A 14,775-nucleotide genomic window follows, 5' to 3' on the forward strand; every position below is an offset into this window, starting at 1 on the left:
TTCTAATACTAAATTTTTGTGATTTTACATTACCTTTTGTGTTTGAACAAAATAAAAAAGATAATCTATTTTAAATTTTTTATCTTATTTTATCGAATCAATTTACAAATACTCCATCTACTCTCCACTATACAGTGGGCCATTATTTGTAACAAAATTTTAAAAGAAGTATAAAACATAAAAAGTATGGCCAAGTACATGTATTGCATCTGATAGGATATGTAATATCTCTTGCCCATAATTCTTTATCTCTTTCAGTGAAAAAAGTGAAATTCATTTTAGCTTCTTTCCCTGTCTGCCTCTCTGTCTCTGTCTTTGTTTCTGTTTCTCTCTCTTTCAATTTTCTCATCTGTAAAACGGGTGTGGGATTAGTCTTATTCCAAGATGTGTAAGATCCTTTCTATCTCCAAATCAATTACCTTATGATACTAGGTAAATATCATTGAAAGACAAATGGTTGTTCTGTAGGAGGATAGCTCTATTCATTCATTAATTTATTAAATAATCAGTGAAATTTTTGTGCAAGTCCTTGTGCTACATACTATTGGTGGGGGCAAGGCAAACAAATAACTCTCTTACAGTGTTTACTTTTTTCTTGTGCTCAATTTGTGAGTGAGCTTTTCCCCACTCCTTAAATATAAGAGATTTAATTGTGATAGCAACCAGTATTATAGACTGCAAATGGTGATTTCTTCTAAATTAAGTGTTCTTTGATTACTTATAGCATAGAGCATAGATGTTAAGTAATTATTCTTTATATACTCTTAGTAACTTAAGCTCATGCAGTAATGTGTTTTCAGGTATCAATGAATTGTGAACTTGCTCTTGTTCTGAATAATTAAATCCCTTTTACTGTATTCATTGTGGGACCATGTGGTTAGCCACAACTTCTAAAGATAGTATTCCTCAAGCTGAAGAAGACCAATCAGTGCATTTGACCAGAACACTTCATTCTCAAGCTGATGTCCTAGATGGCCAACCAATCAGCTGAAAGGAAATAACCTTTGTGTCCAAAAGCGAGAATCTCCCTGTCTGTTAACAGTTAAAAGAACATATGTAAGAATTTCAGAATCTCAAATGAAAGTATGAACTGTACCATTTGACCTTGTGATATAGATAAAATAGAAGCCTCATAGAAGATAGCCAGTAATCAGGCCGTTGGATCCTAGCAAAAGAAGTTTGGGACAGTGTCCCCTGTGCACCAGGAATAGAACTTAACTGGAAAAGGCATGAAAAGATCTAAAATATGAGTAAGAAATGGAAAATAACCCTTACAATAGAAAGCTACTATGGTGACTGAGAAGACCAAAACATAAATTGAGAAGAAGAAAACACTATCAAAATGCCTACATATGAAGCCTCAAAGGGGAAGATACATTGGTTTCAAGACCAAAAATACCTTCTTGCAAGAGCTCAAAAATTATGTTATAAATCAAGTAAGATTTGTAGAAGAAAAAATGGTGGAAAATAATGAGAGTTATATAAGAGTGCATCAAGAGTTTGGAAAGAGAAGGACAATAATTGACTGAGGAAAACAATTGCTTAAATACAATTGGCCAAATGGAAAAAGAGGTATAAAAGCTGACTGAAGAAAATAACTCCTTAAAAATTAGAATTGGGCAATTGGAAGCTAATGATTCCATAAGGTAATAGGAATAAATCATATGGAATGAAAATAATATAAAAAGAGAATGAAATTTAAAATATCTCATCAGAAAAATGACTAACCCAGAAAAGAGATCCAGGAGCGACAATTTAAGAATTACTGGACTACCTAAAAGTCATGATCAAAAAACAAGAGGCTGGATAGCACATTTCAGGAAATTATGATGGAAAATTTCCATGATATCCTGGAACCAGAGGGTAAAATAGTAATTGAAAGAATCTACCAATAATCTTCTGAAAGAGACTTGAAAATGAAAACCCCAAGGAATATTATAGCCAAATTCCAGAATTATCAGATGAAGGAAGAAAAGACTGCAATCAGCCAGAAAGAAACAGTTTAAATATCAAGGACCCACAGTCAGGATTAAACCAGACCTGTAAGCTCTAATATTAAAGTATCAGAGGGCTTGGAACATGATATTCTGGAAGGCAAAATAGCTTGGAATACAACCAAGAATCAACTACCCTGCAAAATTTTCAGGGGAAAAGATGGGCATTCAATTAAATGGGGGACTTTAAAACTTTCCTGATGAAAAGACCAGAACTGAACAGAGAATTTGATCTTCAAATACAAGACTCAAGAGAAGCATAAAAAGATAAAATGGGGAAAAATAAAACATGTCATTCCATAAAGTTAAAATGTTTATATACCTATAAGAGCAGATAGAGGGAGCAAACATATACAGAGGGTGTGGGGATAATTTGTGATATGATTATGGGAAGTCAATTTTGATCTGATGACATAAAAAACATAAGGGGTGAAAAAAGGAAAGGATAGGCAGAATGGGGAAAGTTACATCACAAGAAAAGTCACAAGAGGGAAGGGGGTGATTATTTTTTACCTTACTCTCATTAAATTTGGCTCAAAGAGAGAATAATACACCTTCAGTTAGGTAGAGAAATTTATTTTATCGTATAGGGAAGTAGGAGGGGAAAGGGAAAAAAAAGGCTGTGCGCTGATAGAAGGCAGGACAGAAGAGGGGAAAGATGAAAGAAAAGGGAAGGGGCTGAAAGAAGTGAGGTCACATTAGGGGGTAAGTGGTCAGAAATAAAACACTTGTGAGAAGGCACAAGGTGAAAGGAGGGAGAAAAGTATAAACAAGGATGAATAGGATGGAGAAAAACACAGTTATTAATCAACTATGAATGTGAATGGGATGAATCTCCCATAAAATACAAGCAGATAATAGAGTGGATTAAAAACACAAATCCCACAATATGTTGTTTACAAGATACATATTTGAAACAGAGAGATACGCACAGAGTAAAGTTAAAAGGTTGAGCAGAATATATTATACTTCAGCTGAAGTAAAAAACAAAACCAAAAAATAGGGATAGCAATCCTTATCTCAGACAAAGCAAAAGTAAAAAATAAATGTAATAAAAAGAGATGAGGAAGGAAACTATATCTTTCTAAAAGGTTATAATAGACATTGAAGTCATATAAATACTAAACATATATGCATGAAGTGGTATATTATCTAAATTCTAAGAGAAGTCAGTTAAAGGAAGAAATCTACAGCAAAACTATACTAGTAGGATTGTGCTGTAAGAAATGATGAGCAGGAGTTCAGAGAAACCTGGAGTGTCTTTCATGGGCTGATGATGAGTGAGATGAACAGAACCAGGAGAACACTGTGCACAGTATCATCAACATTGTGTGTTGACCAACTGTGATAGACTAGATTCTTCTCACCAATCGAACGGCACAAGAAACTTCCAAAGGACTCATGATGGAAAAGGCTCTCTAAATCCAGAAAAAAACAAAAACAAAAAACAAAAAACAAAAAACAAAAAAAACAAAACAAAAAACAAAGGAACTGTGGAATATGGACACTGATTGGACCAAAGAAATAGTTCTTTTGTTTTCCGTGCTGTTGTTTTTCTTTTATTGAGGTTTTTCCTTCTTGCTCTGATTCTTCTTGTATAACATGACTAATGCAGAAATATGTTAAATGTTAAATATCAGATTACCTGCTGTCTAGGGGAGGGTGGGAGGGAGGCAGAAAAATTTGAAATTGAAAAACTTATCTAAACAGGTTGAAAACTTAAATCAATTAATTAATTAATTTTTAAAAACTATACTAGTAGGGGGCCTCAACCTCCTCCTCTCAGAATAAGATAAATCTAACCACAAAATAAATCAGAAAGAAGTTAAGGAGGTGAGTAGAACACTGAATGGAGAAAACTGGAGAAAACTGAATGGGGATAGAAAGGAATATAACTTTTTATCAATGGTACATAGCACCTATTTATCATGTATAAAGGCACAAAAACCTCACAGTCAAATGGAGAAATGCAGAAACAGGAAATACATACTTTTCAGATCATGATGCAATAAAAATTGTATGTAATAAAGGGTCATGGAAAAATAGACTAAAAATTAATTGGAAACTAAATGATATCATCTGAAAGAATCAGTGTGTCAAACAGCAAATAAGAGAAGCAATAAATGATTTCATCAAAGAGAATTACAATAATGAGAAAACATATCAAATTTATGTATTGTAGCCAGATCATTTCTTAGGTGAAATTCTATATCTCTAAATGCTTACATGAATAAAAAACAGAAAGAGGAAATCAATGATTTGGGCATCCCCCTACAAAAGCTGGCAAATGAACAAATTAAAAATTCCCAATTAGACAACAAATTAGAAATTCTGAAAAATCAAATGAGAGATTAATAAAATTGAATGTAAGAAAACTGTAGAATTAAGAAATAAAACTGGGGCAGTTAGGTGGCGCAGTGGATATAGAGCACCAGCCCTGGATACAGGAGGGCCTGAGCTCGAATCCAGCCTCAGACACTTGACGCTTACTAGTTATGTGACCCTGGGCAAGTCACTTAACCCCAATTGCCTCACCAAAGGAAAAAAAATTATTAAAAAACAAACAAACAAACACACACTAGGAAGCTTAGGAATAAATAAAACTTTACTTAAAATTATAAACACTAGCTATATAAACCCAACAGTAAACATTGTATGTAATGGAAACAAGTTAGAAGCTTTCCCAACAAGATCAAAGGTGAAAAAAGGATGTCCATTATCACCACTAGTATTCAACATTGTATTAGAAATGCTAGCTTTAACAATAAGAGAAGAAAATGAAATTAAAGAAATAACAGTAGGCAAGGAAGTAACAAAACTATCACTCTGTAGATAATTTGATTGTCTACTTAGAAAATCCTAAAGAACCGATTAAAGCTACTTAAAATAGGTTTTACCCCTTTCTCTGCGGAATCACCATGGCGGCCGAGACTCTGTACACGTACCCTGAAAACTGGCGGGCCTTCAAGGCCCTCATTGCTGCACAGTACAGTGGGGCCCAGATCCGCGTGTTGTTTGCACATCCCCAATTCCATTTTGGCCAGACCAACCGCACCCCCGAATTTCTCCGCAAATTTCCTGGGGGCAAGGTCCCAGCATTCGAGGGGGATGATGGGTTCTGTGTGTTTGAGAGCAACGCCATTGCACATTATGTGAGCAATGATGAGCTTCGGGGTTCTACTCCAGAGGCAGCTGCCCAGGTCATTCAGTGGGTGAGCTTTGCTGACAGTGACACTGTTCCTCCAGCCAGTACCTGGGTGTTCCCCACACTGGGCATCATGCACCACAACAAACAGGCCACAGAGAACGGCAAAGAGGAGGTGAGGCGAGTTCTTGGGTTCCTGGACACGGATCTGAAGACTCAGACTTTCCTAGTGGGGGATCGTGTGACTCTGGCTGACATCACCGTTGTATGCACCCTTTTGTGGCTCTATAAGCAGGTCCTAGAGCCATCCTTCCGGCAAGCCTTTCCCAACACCAACCGCTGGTTCCTCACCTGCATTCACTAGCCCCAGTTTCGGGCGATCTTGGGAGAGGTGAAGCTCTGTGAGAAGATGGTGCAGTTTGATGCTAAAAGTTTGCCAAGAGTCAGCCCAAGAATGAGGTCCCAAGAAAAGAGAAGGGACAGCGAGAAGAGAAGCAGAAGGCCCAGGCAGAGCAGAAGGAAGAGAAGAAGGTGGCCGCATCCCCCAGCCCCGCGGAGGAGATGGACGAGTGTGAGCAGGCTCTGGCTGCGGAGCCCAAGGCCAAGGATCCCTTTGCTCAGCTGCCCAAGAGTACCTTTGTGTTGCATGAGTTTAAACGAAAATACTCCAATGAGGACATGCTGACAGTGGCCCTGCCGTACTTCTGGGAGCACTTCGACCAACGGCTGGTCCCTGTGGTACGCCGAGTATCACTTCCCCCAGGAACTCTGCCAGACCTTCATGAGCTGCAACCTCATCACTGACTGGCATGTTCCAGCGCCTGGACAAGCTGAAGAACGCCTTCGCCAGCGTCATCCTCTTCGGCACCAACAATAACAGCGCCATTTCTGGAGTCTGGGTTTTCCGGGGCCAGGAGCTTGCCTTCCCGCTAAACCCAGATTGGCAGGTGGACTATGAGTCCTACACGTGGCACAAGCTGGATCCCGGCAGTGAGGAAGCACAGACGACTCTCAAAGAGTACTTCTCCTGGGAGGGGGCCTTCCAGCACGTGGGCAAACCCTTCAATCAGGGCAAGATCTTCAAGTGAACACGCCCTGCTGCCGCCACCTAGCGGCCTGCTTCCTCCTCTGCAGGGAGGGCGAATCATTAAACGAAACTGATCACAATCCCCTCCTCCCCCCAAACAAAAAATTTTACCACAGTTTCAGCATATAAAATAAACCCTCATAAATCATCAGCATTTCTACATATTGAACAATAAAACCCAGCAACAAAAGATAGAAAGAGAAATTCCATTTAAAATAACTGTAGACAATATAAAATATTTGGGAATCTGTCAACACAAACCGAGGAACACAATTGCAAAACACTTTTCATAGAAATGAAATCAGATCTAAACAATTGGAACAATATCATTTGTTCATGGGCAAGCTAAGCCAATATAATAAAAATGAAAATTGTACCTAAATCAATGTACTAATTCAGTGCCATACCAATCAAACTACCAAAAATATTTTATAGAGCTAGAAAAAAAAATAACAAAATTTATATGGGAGACAGCTAGGTGGTATGGTGGATAAAGCATCGGCCCCAGATTCAGGAAGACCTGAGTTCAATTCTGGCCTCAAACACTAGACATTTACTAGCTGTGTGACCTTGGCAAATCACTTAACTCTCATCTGGAAGAAGAAAAAGTCAAGAATGTCAAGGGAATTAATGAAAAAAAAAATGCAAAGGAAGGTGGCCTACCTGTACCATATCTAAAACTGTATTATAAAGTGGCAATCATCAAAAGCAACTTGGTATTGCCTAAGAAATAGAGTGGTGGATCAATGGGATAGGTTAAGTACACAGGGACAATAGTAAATGACTCTAGCAATCTACTGTTTGATAAACCCAGAGTCCAGCTTCTGGTATAAGAACTCACAGCTGGGAAAACTAGAAAAAACAGTATGGTGGAAACTAAGTAAAGACCAGCACCTTACACTGTATACCAAAATGAGGTCAAAATGGGTAGATGATTTAGACATAGTGGATGATATCATGGGCAAATTAGGAGAGGAAGGAATAGTTTACCTGTAAGATCTATGGTGAGGGTAAGAATTTATGACCAAAGAGATAGAGAACATTATGAAATGCAAAATGGATCTTTTTTATTAGATTAAATTAAAAAAAGACTTTGCACAAACAAAACCAATGCAAATAACATTTAAATGAAAACAGAAAGCTGGGAAACAATTTTTTAGCCAGTGTTTTAGATAAAGGTCTCATTTCTCAAATATACAGAGAACAGGATCAAATTTATAAGAATACAAATCATTCCACAATTGAGGAATGTTCAAAGGATATGAACAAGTAATTTTCAGATGAAGAAATTAAAGCTATCTATAGTAATATAAAAATATTCGTAATCAGTATTAATTAGAGAAATGCAAATTAAAACTACTGTGAGGTACCACCTCTCACTTATCAGATTACATAATATAACAAAAAAAGGAAAGAAGATAAGAATTGGAGATGTGGGAAAACTGGAACACTGATACATTAATGTTGGTCTTGTGAATTGGTCCAACCATTCTAGAGAATAATTTGGTACTACATCCAAAGGTCTATAAAAGTGTACCAAGCAATAGGACTACTAGGTCTATATCTCAAAGAGATCATACAAAAGGGAAAAGGACCCCCATGTATGAACACATTTATAGCAGCTTTTTTTGTGGTGGCAAAAAATTGGAAATTGAAGGAATGTCCATCAATTGGGGAATGGCTGAAGAAGTTGTGGAATATGAATATAATGGAATACTAGTTTGCTATAAAAAAGGATGAGCAGGAAGATTTCAGAAAAAACACTGGAAAGATTTAAATGGACTGATGCTGAGTAAAGAAGTGAGCAGAACCAGGAGAATGTTGTGCACAATAATCATAACATTATTCAGTGAAGAACTCTGAATGACAACCATTTTTTTCTTTTCTTTTTTTTTTTTTTGTGCAGTGCAATGAGGGTTAAGTGACTTGCCCAGGGTCACACAGCTAGTGTCAAGTGTCTGAGGCCGGATTTGAACTCAAGTCCTCTTGAATCCAATGCCGGTGTTTTATGCACTGCTCCACCTAGCTGCCCCCAGATCACCATTCTTTTATTTTTTTAAATTTTTTTTGGTGGGGTGGAATGGGGGTTAAGTAACTTGCCCAGGGTCACACAGCTAGTAAGTGTCAAGGGTCTGAGGCCAGATTTGAACTCAGGTACTCCTGAATCCAGGGCTGGTGCTCTATCCACTGCATGACCTATCTTACTGATACAATTTTCCAAGAAAACTCCAAAAGACACATGATGGAAAATGTTCTCCATATTAAGAAAAAAGAACTATGAAGTCTAAATGAAGATAAAAGCATACTATTTTCACTTTTTTTTTCTTTTTGTTTCTTCTTTCTTTTGATTTTTCCATTTTGTTCTCATTCTTCTTTAACAATATGACTAATGTGGAAATATGTTTAACATGATTATACTGTATAACCTATATCAGATTGCTTGCTATCTTTGGGAGGAGTGAGGGGGGAATGGAGGGAGGGAGAAAAAATTGGAATTCAGAATCTTACAAAATGAACATAAAAAAGTATCTTTATGTGTAATTGGATAAATAAAATACTATTAAGAAAAAAAACTTCCAGGCATGGGGTGATGAGTACCTGAACCAGAATGGTGTCTGCGTCCAAGGAGAAATGAAGATGTATGCAAGAGATATTTCAATGGTAGAATCAAGAGGTCTTGGCAACAGATTGGCTATGGGATATGAAAGATGAGAGTAAAGGATGGCAAAGTGTGTCTAGGGTATACTGGGAAGACAGTGGTACTTTTCCCAGTAACAGGGGAAAGGTTGGAAGTAGAGAGTGGTTAGGGGGATTGATGAGTTCAATTTTTCACATGCTGACTTTAAAATGTCTATGGGAGGGTCAGCTACGTGGTGTAGTGGACAAAGCACCGACCCTGGATTCAGGAGTACCTGAGTTCAAATCCGGCCTCAGATACTTGACACTTACTAGCTGTGTGACCCTGGGTAAGTCACTTAACCCCAATTGCCTCCAAAAAAAAATGTCTATGGGATATCCAGTTTATATGTACAAAAGAAATGGAAATGCAAGAGTGGAGATCAGCAAAAAATTTAGGGCAGGACAAGGAGATTTGGGAATCATCACCTTAGAGATGATAGTTAAATCCCTGGGAGCTGATGAGATCACCAAGTGAAATTGTACAGAGGGAGGAGAGGACTGAGGGCAGAGCCCTGTGGAACATCTAGTGGTTTTGTTTGTTGTTGTTTTTTGTTTTTAAAGAGGACCAAAATGAAATCACTAAATTAGTAACAAGGTACAGTGTGTCCAACTGTGGCTGATCAGTCCAGATGAGCTGAGAAGGCTCTACCACTTGTCAGGGACAAATATCCTATGGGAACTTTTGGAGTGGAGATTTGTCCAAATTTGTACATCTCATGTTTCTTTTGAGCTACTTCAATTCTGCTTCACTCATAGACCACAGTGCCTTCTTTGATGAGGGAACACCATACTAGTTGGTCCTTTGCCAGTGTCTCATGTCACACAATCAGAAAGACCCTTGATAGTGTACTTGTATCACTTCTTCTGATCTCCAGATGAGCTCTTGCCATTCTAAACTCTAAAACATTCTAAACTCTTCAAATTTGACCTATACTGCCAGCATTTTTGTATGTCCATTGGTTTTTGTCTTTCTCAGTCCCTATTTCTTAAGTTTTCATTTGGTGATAAATATTCAGTTTTTATGGTGGAATGCCTTCCTTCTGGTTGTGCCCAGTGTGACATTCTCCTCCAGAACTCCTGGGTCTGTCATAGGGCCTTCAGTTTATTTTCTGCAATTATCCTCTGGTATCTCCTCAAATACCTACTTATTTTGGTGAGATAATACCTGAAATAGCAAAATCTCTTTTGGACCATTAAGAAGAGCAAGGCCAAGGAATACACTAAGATAGCAGATTTTGATTTCCATTTTGTATAAAGGTCCAAGACTAAAAGGGACCATAGAAACCCCAAGTTCAACCCCCCCATTTTATAGATAAGAAAACTGAGTCATTATGTTTCCATAGAGAAATAGTTGATTTTAGTTTAACTGAAATTCTTATTAAATATTCTTTTTTTTGGGGGGGGGGCGGCAATGGGGATTAAGTGACTTGCCCAGGGTCACACAGCTAGTAAGTGTCAAGTGTCTGAGTCTGGATTTGAACTCAGGTACTCCTGAATCCAGGGCTGGTGCTTTATCCACTGCACCACCTAACTGTACTTACTAAATATTCTTACCCAGAAAATTAGTCATATCATCATATAGGATATTTAGAACTTAAATTTGCCTGTCTCTGTCTGATTTTGTTGATGGGGACAGCTTGCATTTACTCATATACTAGGAGGTAGGGAGGAAGACATTATTTTCAAATGATTTGCAATGTGTCATAGTCACATCAAGGTTATCAAAACCCTAGTTAAATCCAGAGTATGCATGCATGCATGCATGTATGTACGTATATGAATGTACATACACACATGCATACATACCACCCATCTCCCTTGACTACATACAATCCCAGGTTTGCTATATGTTTTAGGTGTAATTAGCCTATTGACCAACTGCAGAAATTCTCATCTAATCACAAAATGCCTTCATAGCTGCCTGAAGCACACCATTAAATAAAAGGAGCCAGAGGTGCTATGTACCTCAGTGAGGGGTGGAGAGAGGGCATGTATCCTCTTTTCTACTTGTCATCTTAGTCAATAGAGGCTTCATATTACTTTCTAGGGCCAAAAGTGAGAAATTCAAGTTTATCACAGAAAATGCCACATTTAATAGCTGGGAACTGCCAGCTACATCTATTTCCTTGGCCTTAACCTAAAACAAAACAAAAATCCTTCTCCTAATCCAAATAAGATAACATCCTCTAATCCAGCCCAATTCCTACATTTTATTTTATTTTTTATTTTTCATGAGGCAATTGGGGTTAAGTGATTTGCCCAGGGTCATACAGCTAGTACGTGTTAAGTGTCTGAGGTCGGATTTGAACTCAGGTCCTCCTGAATCCAGGGCCGCTGCTTTATCCACTGCACCACCTAGCTGCCCCAATTCCTACATTTTATATGAGAAAAAGTGAACCATGAAAGATGTACTTTTCCCAAACTCACAATAGAGTTTTGATAGAGATATTCATATTAAGACATTGAATTGTTTCATAAGCATGAACACCTCTTTTGGAATAATGAGTAAGAGGGAAGGAGAAAATTCCAGCAGGAAAAAAATAATTTATTTATCCATACCATCCATTTATTTTCTATGAATAAATGGAACATGTACATCTTCCATTAAATGAATGTCTTGAGCATTGGATATGATCATTTTGATATATAAAAATGCTCATTTTATCCTTATTTTCAAGAAATAAAGTAATGGGGGCAGTTAGGTGGTGCAGTGGATAGAGCACTGGCCCTGGAATCAAGAGGACCTGAGTTAAAATCCGGTGTGACCCTAGGCAAATCATTTAACACAAATTGCCTCACAGAAAAAAGGAAGAAAGGAAGAAAGAAAGAAAGAAAGAAAGAAAGAAAGAAAGAAAGAAAGAAAGAAAGAAAGAAAGAAAGAAAGAAAGAAAGGAAGGAAGGAAGGAAGGAAGGAAGGAAGGAAGGAAGGAAGGAAGGAAGGAAGGAAGGAAGGAAGGAAGGAAGGAAGAAAGAAAGAAAGAAAGAAAGAAAGAAAGAAAGAAAGAAAGAAAGAAAGAAAGAAAGAAAGAAAGAAAGAAAGAAAGAAAGAAAGAAAGAAAGAAATGATCCTGATCTTTTAGAGACTCAAATTCACAAATTTTTCCTCTGCCTTCATTTTATTCAACTCATTGTATAGTAGTAGAGAGGAGGCAAAAAGAAGACTGATTCAAGGCCCACAAAACAAACAGAAATATTAAGAGAATTACAATGTTTGACTCAATTCATGCACATGAATGACAAGGTGGGAGGACAGAAGTCCGGGTCTCAATTTCATTAATTAGTAAGCAACAAAGTGCTTTTGGGGAGAAACAGATCTATTCACTGATGAAGGAAAAGTATTTAGGTCACCTGTGTAAATGCAGAAATCCACTGGGATGCTGCTGAGCTTTTCTATCCTGTCTTATCTCTACTTTGAAAACTGTATTACAAAGTCCAGTGAAGTGAATTATGGGATATACCTTGTATGTAAGATTTCTAATATAACATAAAAACTCTTCATCCAGAAAACTGAGCTGTTTCTTTCAGAAGAGCAACATTATAATACTACTATGTATGATGAGATGGGGACCAGAGGGAGAATAACACCCCCCCCACCCCTGGTTTTTCCTTTACTCACTGATCTGTTATATGTGATGAGCAACTTTGATTGATTTGGAAAGCTGACTCTGAGTGTTAGGTGGTAGTAGCTGTTCTTTCCATTTTACAGAGGGAGTTGCTGACATAAAAAGTTGGAGCAAGACCCTCAGTGTATAAAGGGTAGACTTGGAAATGGAAAAGATTTCTCCTGATATATTATGAATCATGCTTGCTACTGTTGCACATAGTAACTTCTGTAATGTCCAATAGTCCCCATTCAATCTATCATTAAATCTAGCTTTCCAGATTAAATGAGAACACAGGAATGGACTAACTCAAAGGTTTATAAATGATGGTGTGTATCATAGCAGAAAGTTAAATATTTTCCAGCAAGTGAATGGTGATAAGAATGTAAAGAGCCTGGAGCCTATCTGTGGTTTGTGTAGAGTGGTTTCATTTATGACCCTGACTCTTATATTCTTCCTAGGGAAAAAAATAAACAAAATGTCTCATATCCTTAGAGATGAAAGGAACTTTGGGGTTTTCATGTAGTTGAACCTCCTCAGTTTATCAGTGAAGAAACTGAGTCTCAAAGACCTTGTTCTTGGATTCCAGTTAGGCAGAATCTATCATTTTCTAACGTCATACATTCTAGGATTGTGTAACTGATGTTAAGAAGCTGCTTCCCTTATCTAATAACAGACTTCCCAAAAGTACCCAGGGTTTTGATGATCATGGGGTAGAATTCTTTTTTAACCCACAGGTCATAAATCCCAATTAGTATATTTATTTTTAGTATTTAGGGCAGAAATAATGTAGACAACATGATTTGTTAGCTAGAACACATATGCTTGTCTTATTACATACTTTCCTAAAATGATAAATTTTGAAAGAGTTTTAGACTAGCAAAGTGTGTAATTCTTAATATTTCTAGGACAAATTCAAAAAGAAGTTTTAAATATATTTCCACATACATTTCCAGACAAATTTCTTATTATTATCCTTATGAATTCTTATAAAATTGACTTATTTACTTTTCTCTATCCACATTGCAGGCTGCCTTCCCAAATCTAGAAGGGGTTTCTTGCTTACTTTTGCCCTATAGAATTTACAATTTCCTTTAAAGCTCAACTCAAGTTTCACTTCCAAAAGAGAGCTAATCTTCAATTTCTGATGTATTATTATCTTTTCTCTGGAAATGAATTTACATATACTTTTTATGTGTCTTATATGTAATGTTGTGTGAACCCATTTTTTTCCTAAACAGAATATAGACTCTTTGTGGCCAAGTTTTTTCATTTTTGTCTATATGCCCATCATCTACCATATTGCCTTATACACAGTATAGCTTGAAAAATATTTGCTGATTGAATTAATTTATTCCTGAGACACTCCACTAGAGACATCTCTTTTGTCAGTTATTAATCCATTAATCAGGACCTATTACTTCCAGTCATTCAACAAGGTCCAAATGCACCTAATTCTGCTGTAATCTTGCAAACTTCTCATTAAGTCTTTAAGGACACTTTAAGTTTCTGTCAAATAACTCTCTGAAGTCAAACTAAACTATATGTAAAACATTTTCTTGATCTACCAGCATAGAATCATTGTCAACAAAGAAATTAATCCAGAATAATCTGACATAATTTATTCTTGAATCCTGAAGGTATTTTACTCCCATTGTTCACTGATTCACTTTCTAAATACCCACTCATTTTATTAATTACATATTCTACACATTTTCATATTCTACTCTCTCTAGGAACTCGTTGAAATCTTATGATCAAGAATGGTGGGCAACTTTTGTTTGTATTGGCACTTTGGAAAGGAATCTATGAATTGTTGGTAAAATATATTAAAAGAGACAGTAATACTCAGAGGACTATTTTCTTATAAAGATGAAATTACTTGAGCTGAATCCCTCAACTAAGTAAATAAGCATGATAAAAAGGTTTGCCCAAGATTAATTCTCTTGTCCATGTCCAGTTAACCCTTAGCACAATAACCTAATGTGCCATGACAAGTAGAATCTTTCTTGCAAAACTATTTAATAACAAAAATAGTAATAATGAATAATTGCAATAGTAATAGCTTACATTTACATAATGCTTACTATGTATCAGGCATTATGCTAAGTACTTTATAATTATTATCTCATTCGATTTGTACAAAACCTTTGTGGGATAGGTGCTATTATTATTCCCATTTTATAGATGAGGAAACTGAGACAGGAGGTTAAATCACTTGCCCAAGGTCACACAACTAATAAGTGTCTGAGCTCAGATTTGATTTCA

At 36.8% G+C, this 14,775-nt stretch overlaps 1 pseudogene; it reads left to right on the plus strand.

The window, feature by feature from the left end:
- Positions 1 to 4,912: 4,912 nt before the first annotated feature.
- LOC122744383 lies at positions 4,913 to 6,227 on the plus strand (annotated as a pseudogene).
- Positions 6,228 to 14,775: the final 8,548 nt, after the last annotated feature.

The sequence above is a fragment of the Dromiciops gliroides genome, chromosome 2, assembly GCF_019393635.1.
Source record: "Dromiciops gliroides isolate mDroGli1 chromosome 2, mDroGli1.pri, whole genome shotgun sequence".
NCBI classification, from domain to species: Eukaryota; Metazoa; Chordata; class Mammalia; order Microbiotheria; family Microbiotheriidae; genus Dromiciops; species Dromiciops gliroides.